Here is an 8,899-nt window from a genome sequence, read left to right as displayed (position 1 = left end):
GTGATATGCCCTTCTTTTTCGCGGGCGTATTTTTACGCGCCGTATTTTGACAGCGACGCGTAAAATTACACCTCGTGGGAACAGAACATCGTAAAACCCATTGAAAGCAATGGTCACATGTTTGTAGGCGTAATGGAGCCGTTTTTTCAGGCGTAAAACGCCCGAATTACATCTGAAAACACTGAGTGTGAACATACCCTAATTCTCATAATTTGACAGTTCCCTGTAAATGCTGCAACTGTGTTTGTATCAGTATTCTGAACTATATAACATATATTATGTTTGGTTTTCCAATTTTATCGGTCTAAAATTCTTTATTTCTGAGTCTGTTATTTCACATTGAAGTCAATGGAAGTAATGGCCTCGCACAAGTAGTACCATTAACTTCAATGTGAGGTCCCCGTCACATACTCCGAAGTTACCATAGGTACTGATATACATTTCATTTATTTGTATTTTTTTTTAAACTAAATTCAACTACATCGAAAGGGCTCAGAGCATCGCAATAAAGTAATAAATATTTTACTATTATGCAACAATGCAATAATTGAATCTTCATATGAGATTCTGCATGTATACCATGATGAAAAATCTTCAATATGGATTTTCAAATTAGTTTAACTTGAAGTTTATTGAACTTCTAACGAATCATGATATGAAGCATCATTTGACACACACGCACACACACACACACACACACACACACCAAAACTCAAAAATTCACAAACATATATTTTTTTCGTTATTGCATAAAACAGATTTCTGAGAGCCATAACTTTTTCATTTTACTATTGTTGTTATATTTTCATACGTGTATATAAATATATATATATATATATATATATATATATATACTACCGTTCAAAAGTTTGGGGTCACCCAGACAATTTTGTGTTTTCCATGAAAACTCACACTTATATTTATCAAATGATTTGCAAAATGACTAGAAAATATAGTCAAGACATTGACAAGGTTAGAAATAATGATTTTTTAATTCAAATAATAATTTTCTCCTTCAAACTTTGCTTTTGTCAAAGAATACTCCATTTGCAGCAATTACATCATTGCAGACCTTTGGCATTCTAGCTGTTAATTTGCTGAGGTAATCGGGAGAAATTTCACCCCATGCTCCCAGAAGGCCCTCCCACAAGTTGGATTTGCTTGATGGGCACTTCTTGCGTACCATACGGTCAAGCTGCTCCCACAACAGCTCTATGGGGTTGAGATCTGGTGACTGCGCTGGCCACTCCATTACAGATAGAATACCAGCTGCCTGCTTCTTCCTTAAATAGTTCTTGCATAATTTGGAGGTGTGCTTTGGGTCATTGTCCTGTTGTAGGATGAAATTGGCTCCAATCAAGCGCTGTCCACAGGGTATGGCATGGCGTTGCAAAATGGAGTGATAGCCTTCCTTATTCAAAATCCCTTTTACCTTGTACAAATCTCCCACTTTACCAGCACCAAAGCAACCCCAGACTATCACATTACCTCCACCATGCTTGACAGATGCCGTCAGGCACTCTTCCAGCATCTTTTCAGTTGTTGTGCATCTCACAAATGTTCTTCTGTGTGATCCAAACACCTCAAACTTCAATTCGTCTGTCCATAACACTTTTTTCCAATCTTCCTCTGTCCAATGTCTGTGTGCTTTTGCCCACATTAATCTTTTCCTTTTATTAGCCAGTCTCAGATATGGCTTTTTCTTTGCCACTCTGCCCTGAAGGCCAGCATCCCGGAGTCGCCTCTTCACTGTAGACGTTGACACTGGCGTTTTGCAGGTACTATTTAATGCAGCTGCCAGTTGAGGACCTGTGAGGCGTCTATTTCTCAAACTAGAGACTCTAATGTACTTGTCTTGTTGCTCAGTTGTGCAGCGGGGCCTCCCACTTCTCTTTCTCCTCTGGTTAGAGCCTGTGTGTGCTGTCCTCTGAAGGGAGTAGTACACACCGTTGTAGGAAATCTTCAGTTTCTTGGCAATTTCTCGCATGGAATAGCCTTCATTTCTAAGAACAAGAATAAACTGTCGAGTTTCACATGAAAGCTCTCTTTTTCTAGACATTTTGGGAGTTTAATCGAACCCACAAATGTAATGTTACAGATTCTCAACTAGCTCAAAGGAAGGTCAGTTGTATAGCTCCTCTAAACAACAAAACTGTTTACAGTGGTGCTAACAATTGCACAAGGGTTTTCAAGTGTTTTCTAATCATCCATTAGCCTTCTAACACAGTTAGCAAACACAATGTACCATTAGAACACTGTAGTGATGGTTGCTGGAAATGGGCCTCTATACACCTATGTAGATATTGCATTAAAAACCAGACGTTTGCAGCTAGAATAGTCATTTAGCACATTAAAAATATATATAGTGTATTTCTGATTAATTTAATGTTATCTTCATTGAAAAAAACGGTGCTTTTCTTGCAAAAATAAGGAAATTTCTAAGTGACCCTAAACTTTTGAACGGTAGTGTATATATATATATATATATATATATATATATATATATATATAGTAGGTATACAGTTGAAATAGTATTTTACAGAATAACAAAACTTTTAAGCACAATGTAGCTGTAGCGGGATAGCAGCTGGCCAAAAGAGTACCAAGTCAATATATAAATAGTCCAAGCACAAGGGTACCTATACTGGTTCAGACAGTAGCAACGGCTAGACACAGATGGAAACTTGACAGCAGACACCAGGCGTGGTGTAACACAGCAGCTGAAACCGGTGGCAAAACACGACTCCAACAAGTTTAAGGCACAGGAACAAATAGCATGGAATACAGGATACAGGTAGAAGGGCACGGGAACAACTGGAACAGGATAACACTAAGGGACCGTTTGCAAGACTAACATAGGAAAACACAACAACGCTCAGGCAACAAGCAAAGGGGCAGGGCCCTTCTTATAGTCCATGGTGATCATGGGCTAATAAATAATAATTCCCATGTGTGCGCGCTGGCCCTTTAAGGCCGGGCACGAGCGTGTGTGCGCACCCTACGGGACACAACGGACCGGAGCGGAAGTGAGCGCTCACGTCTCCTGGGGAGGATATGCGGGCCAGCGCTCACATATCCATGGTTGCAGCCACCGGGGGTGAGTAATACCGACGATCCGTGGCCATGGACGCTAAAGTCTTATATGCTCACATTGGCGCCCTCACTATTTACACATTGATAATCTAGTTTTTACACTCACACTTTGGCACAAAGTTCTTTATTGGCATTCATTTCTTGACATGCTTCTTTTGTGAACTGAATCATATTATAAACCGTGCGTAGTTTTCTTGCACATACCTTATCTTTGACAACTCCCCAAAAGCAAAAGTCCATTGGGTAAAGTCTGATGATCATGGCGGCCATTCAATGGGGCCTCTTCTACCTATCCTGTTGGGTAATTGTTTGTCAAGATAATTACGCACCGCTAAAGCTTTGTGAGGAGGACCACAACTTGTCTTCATTTTCATGCTCCAACTGCAGTTGTGATGTTACATTTCTATTCTGTAGCATGTTAAGGTCTGAGGTAACCTTTGTATCGTAGAAGATCGGTCCAATTACCCCTTTACATGAAAGGGCGGCCCAAACTGTAACCCCAGGATGATTCAACCGTTCTTCAATTGTTGCAGGGAGGTTTCTGTTGAGTAATAAACACAGTTGTGCCTATTGATACCATGAAGTTGGCTTCATGGGACCAAGTTATTTTTCTAATAATTCAGTCTCCTTGTGTTTCTTCACTCAAAATTACCTCACAAAATTGTAATTAGACTGTTTAAAAAAAAAAAAAATCTGTCGAAATAGCTGTACGAGGACTTGGTTTTTGCAGGATGAGTTTTTTTTTTTTAATGACACCATTTCGGAATATATATAATTTTTTGATTAACTTTTATTAACTTTTGGGGGGGGGGGGTGAATAGAAAAAAATGGCAGTTCTGCAATTTTTTTTATTGTGTGGCGTAAATAACATGTTCCAGATGTAGCCGTCTTTATCTTGACTTTTAAGACATTAAATACATACTGGCAAGATCCTTTATTTTGACTTTTTCAATGGCTTTTGTTGTGTGATATCACACTGCAGCAAGTTATCACAGTCAAGATAAAGATGGCTACATCCATACATTTCTTCTATGGGTCGGTACTATAGCGGCAATACCACATATGTATAGTTTTTTTTGTGTTTTTTTTACTACTTTTGCACAATAAAACACTTCTGAACTAAAATAATTTGTTTTTTCATCGTCACATTTCAAGAGCCATAACTTTAGTATTTTTCCGTCAATGTCACCATATGAGGGCTTTTTACAGGCTGAGATGTAGTTTTTATTGGTATCATTTCGGGGTACATGGGACTTGTCGATCAACTATCTTTATTTTTTTTGCGGGGGGCAGTGGAAAAACAGCACTTCGGCCATGTGTTTTGTGTTTGTTACAACGCTCACCTGCAGTTTAAAGAACAATATAACTTTATTGTTCAGGTCATTATGATCATGGCGATTTCAAATATGTATATATTAATTTTTTTACACTTTTTTTTTTTAAAAAAAACAAAACACTTTTCATGGTAAAAAATAGTTTTATTTTTTTTCACATTAATTAATTCTTTTTTGAGTCTTCACTTCACTGTACAATCTTTTGATCGCTAATATAATGCTTTGGTAAACGTTGTATACCAAAGCATTATTGTCTGTGAGTGTTAGGGTATGTTCACACGGCCAAATTTCAGACGTATACGAGGCGTATTATGCCTCGTTTTACGTCTGAAAATATGGCTACAATACGTCGGCAAACATCTGCCCATTCATTTGAATGGGTTTGCCGACGTACTGTGCAGACGACCTGTTATTTACGCGTCGTCGTTTGACAGCTGTCAAACGACGACTCGTAAAAATACAGCCTCGTCAAAAGAAGTGCAGGACACTTCTTTCAGACGTTTTTGGAGCTGTTTTCTCATAGACTCCAATGAAAACAGCTCCAAAAACGAGTTGGTAAAAAAATGAGTTGGTAAAAATGCGAGTTGGTAAAAAACGTCTGAAAAGCAGGGTCAGTTTTCCCTTGAAAACAGCTCTGGATTTTCAGACGTTTTGGTTGACTACGTGTGAACATACCCTTAGGGTATGTTCACACGGCCAAATTTCAGACGTATACGAGGCGTATTATGCCTCGTTTTACGTCTGAAAATACGGCTCCAATACGTCGGCAAACATCTGCCCATTCATTTGAATGGGTTTGCCGACGTACTGTGCAGACGACCTGTTATTTACGCGTCGTCGTTTGACAGCTGTCAAACGACGACGCGTAAAAATACAGCCTCGTCAAAAGAAGTGCAGGACACTTCTTTCAGACGTTTTTGGAGCTGTTTTCTCATAGACTCCAATGAAAACAGCTCCAAAAACGAGTTGGTAAAAAAATGAGTTGGTAAAAATGCGAGTTGGTAAAAAACGTCTGAAAAGCAGGGTCTGTTTTCCCTTGAAAACAGCTCTGGATTTTCAGACGTTTTGGTTGACTACGTGTGAACATACCCTAAAACTGACAGGCAATCTATTTGGCTATTCCTCTGGCAGTATCTTTCTTATAGCAGCAGCTCCCGTCCATAATATGGCCGAGGATGAAGGAGCATGTGACTAGACCTATCCTAGACTATATATACACTACCGTTCAAAAGTTTAGGGTCACTTAGAAATTTCCTTATTTTTGCAAGAAAAGCACAGTTTTTTTCAATGAAGATAACATTAAATTAATCAGAAATACACTCTATACATTGTTAATGTGCTAAATGACTAATCTAGCTGCAAACGTCTGTTTTTTAATGCAATATCTACATAGGTGTATAGAGGCCCACTTCCAGCAACCATCACTCCAGTGTTCTAATGGTACATTGTGTTTGCTAACTGTGTTAGAAGGCTAATGGATGATTAGAAAACACTTGAAAACCCTTGTGCAATTATGTTAGCACCGCTGTAAACAGTTTTGCTGTTTAGAGGAGCTATAAAACTGACCTTCCTTTGAGCTAGTTGAGAAACTGGAGCATTACATTTGTGGATTCGATTAAACTCTCAAAATGGCTAGAAAAAAAGAGCTTTCATGTGAAACTCGACAGTCTATTCTTGTTCTTAGAAATGAAGGATATTCCATGCGAGAAATTGCCAAGAAATTGAAGATTTCCTACAACGGTGTGTACTACTCCCTTCAGAGGACAGCACACACAGGCTCTAACCAGAGTAGAAAGAGAAGTGGGAGGCCCCGCTGCACAACTGAGCAACAAGACAAGTACATTAGAGTCTCTAGTTTGAGAAATAGACGCCTCACAGGTCCTCAACTGGCAGCTTCATTAAATAGTACCCGCAAAACGCCAGTGTCAACGTCTACAGTGAAGAGGCGACTCCGGGATGCTGGCCTTCAGGGCAGAGTGGCAAAGAAAAAGCCATATCTGAGACTGGCTAATAAAAGGAAAAGATTAATATGGGCAAAAGCACACAGACATTGGACAGAGGAAGATTGGAAAAAAGTGTTATGGACAGACGAATCGAAGTTTGAGGTGTTTGGATCACACAGAAGAACATTTGTGAGACGCAGAACAACTGAAAAGATGCTGGAAGAGTGCCGGACGCCATCTGTCAAGCATGGTGGAGGTAATGTGATGGTCTGGGGTTTCTTTGGTGCTGGTAAAGTGGGAGATTTGTACAAGGTAAAAGGGATTTTGAATAAGGAAGGCTATCACTCCATTTTGCAATGCCATGCTATACCCTGTGGACAGCGCTTGATTGGAGCCAATTTCATCCTACAACAGGACAATGACCCAAAGCACACCTCCAAATTATACAAGAACTATTTAGAGAAGAAGCAGGCAGCTGGTATTCTATCTGTAATGGAGTGGCCAGCACAGTCACCAGATCTCAACCCCATAGAGCTGTTGTGGGAGCAGCTTGACCGTATGGTATGCAAGAAGTGCCCATCAAGCCAATCCAACTTGTGGGAGGGGCTTCTGGAAGCATGGGGTGAAATTTCTCCTGATTACCTCAGCAAATTAACAGCTAGAATGCCAAAGGTCTGCAATGCTGTAATTGCTGCAAATGGAGCATTCTTTGACGAAAGCAAAGTTTGAAGGAGAAAATTATTATTTGAAATAAAAATCATTATTTCTAACCTTCTCAATGTCTTGACTATATTTTCTAGTCATTTTGCAACTCATTTGATAAATATAAGTGTGAGTTTTCATGGAAAACACCAAATTGTCTGAATGACCCCAAACTTTTGAACGGTAGTATATATATATATATATATATATATATATATATATATATATATATATATAAATAAATGTTTATCAGTGTGTTTTGTGCAATTTCATATATACTTTTTATTAAAAATTGTTTTTACTTTTTGAGATACAGCTGCCGTGTATTCTGTATACAGAGCAGCTGTATCTAGCGCTGAAACCTGAGTCCGTCTGCTCAGCAGGACTGATGGGTTCAGTATCAGCAGGTCTACGCAGGATCCACCTGTGATTGATCATATCTAAGTTATGAACTTAAATCTGATCGGTACCAGCTCGATCCTGCGTGTCAGAGACACACAGGACCCACTGACCTGATGGATACAGGTTTCGGCTACTCATCTATTGTAATATATTTTGCATGTCGATACTTCCTGCCACTGATGTAAATGTGCAGCATGGTGCCGGAAGGGGTTAAAGGGGTTTTCCATCCCTTTCGAAAATGTAAATAAACTTAATACAACAAATAATTGTTACTGAAGAAGTTTTGACCTGACTGACATCACCACTGCAACCAGTGATAGGTTACCACAATCACGTGTCAACATGACAACAAAGACACCACACGCGATTTTATGCACCCCCATAGATTTATATTACCGGTGATCGCCATGCATAATTTCACCAATGCGCAATATCGCCATTGAGCCAAGGCCAAAGGTGTATTCACATGCCGCAGTCAATATTATTTTGTTATTTACAAGAGTGATGTGTATAGAAACCAATTCAAACTTAAAGTTTACCAAACAAGCTGTCTGCCAACCAAGTGATGCCAGAGCGAGCGGATTATAGAAAATCTTTAACGTTTCTTTGATTTAACTTTTCCACTGTACATAAAAATACTGTCCAAGTAATTTGCACATTGTTTGTATTCCATTTCGTTTTTGCTACCTGAATGTGTTTCTCCGCCAGCTCAATTGGCCAGAAATGCTTATGTTTTCATTCCTGTCGCTTGCGAGCTTCCTGAGCATGAAATGAAGTGATGCCATAGGCAGCAGGTGTCTGTACACATATCATTAGCCCATGTTATTGTGGGTCTCAGCTCCAATTGATGTGCTACAGATGCTATTTTAAGTGACTTACATATAACCCTTCAAATACCAGAGTATACCAGCCTTACACAGAGTACAACTATGTCTTTCATTCTGATATTTATATAAAATATTCTGTTATAAAAAAAACGATTAATAATATGTAGGTACAGCAGAAACGAAAGTCACGGGGCTCAGAGTATATTAGATATACAAAAGTCTATAGGGGCAAATGAAAGAATTAAAATTTTAGGTGTCCAAATACTTTTTTTATTTTCAAACAGGATTGACAACAAATTTCTTCCGACAGACTTGACCCTGCTGTAGCAATACCCCTGCAATATTGCCCAGAGTTTCTAAATATTGCTTTAAAAAAATTGTGCAGTGCAGAGAGTGCCATACATGAATGACCATTTAAATAGTGCCTAGAGTACCTAGATGGTGCCATACGGTACATTCAAAAACATTCTGCAAAAAAATAGTACACATTACCTGTAGATGTCTCAATATATAAAATACTCGATTTGTTTAGGTACGCTCCAGGTAAAATGTATACATTGTGTTATGCCTAGTGCAGGGCCTGAGAGGGCATTGCATG

The sequence above is a fragment of the Rhinoderma darwinii genome, chromosome 1 (genome assembly GCF_050947455.1).
Source record: "Rhinoderma darwinii isolate aRhiDar2 chromosome 1, aRhiDar2.hap1, whole genome shotgun sequence".
NCBI lineage: Eukaryota > Metazoa > Chordata > Amphibia > Anura > Rhinodermatidae > Rhinoderma > Rhinoderma darwinii.
This window is presented reverse-complemented; position numbering follows the sequence as displayed.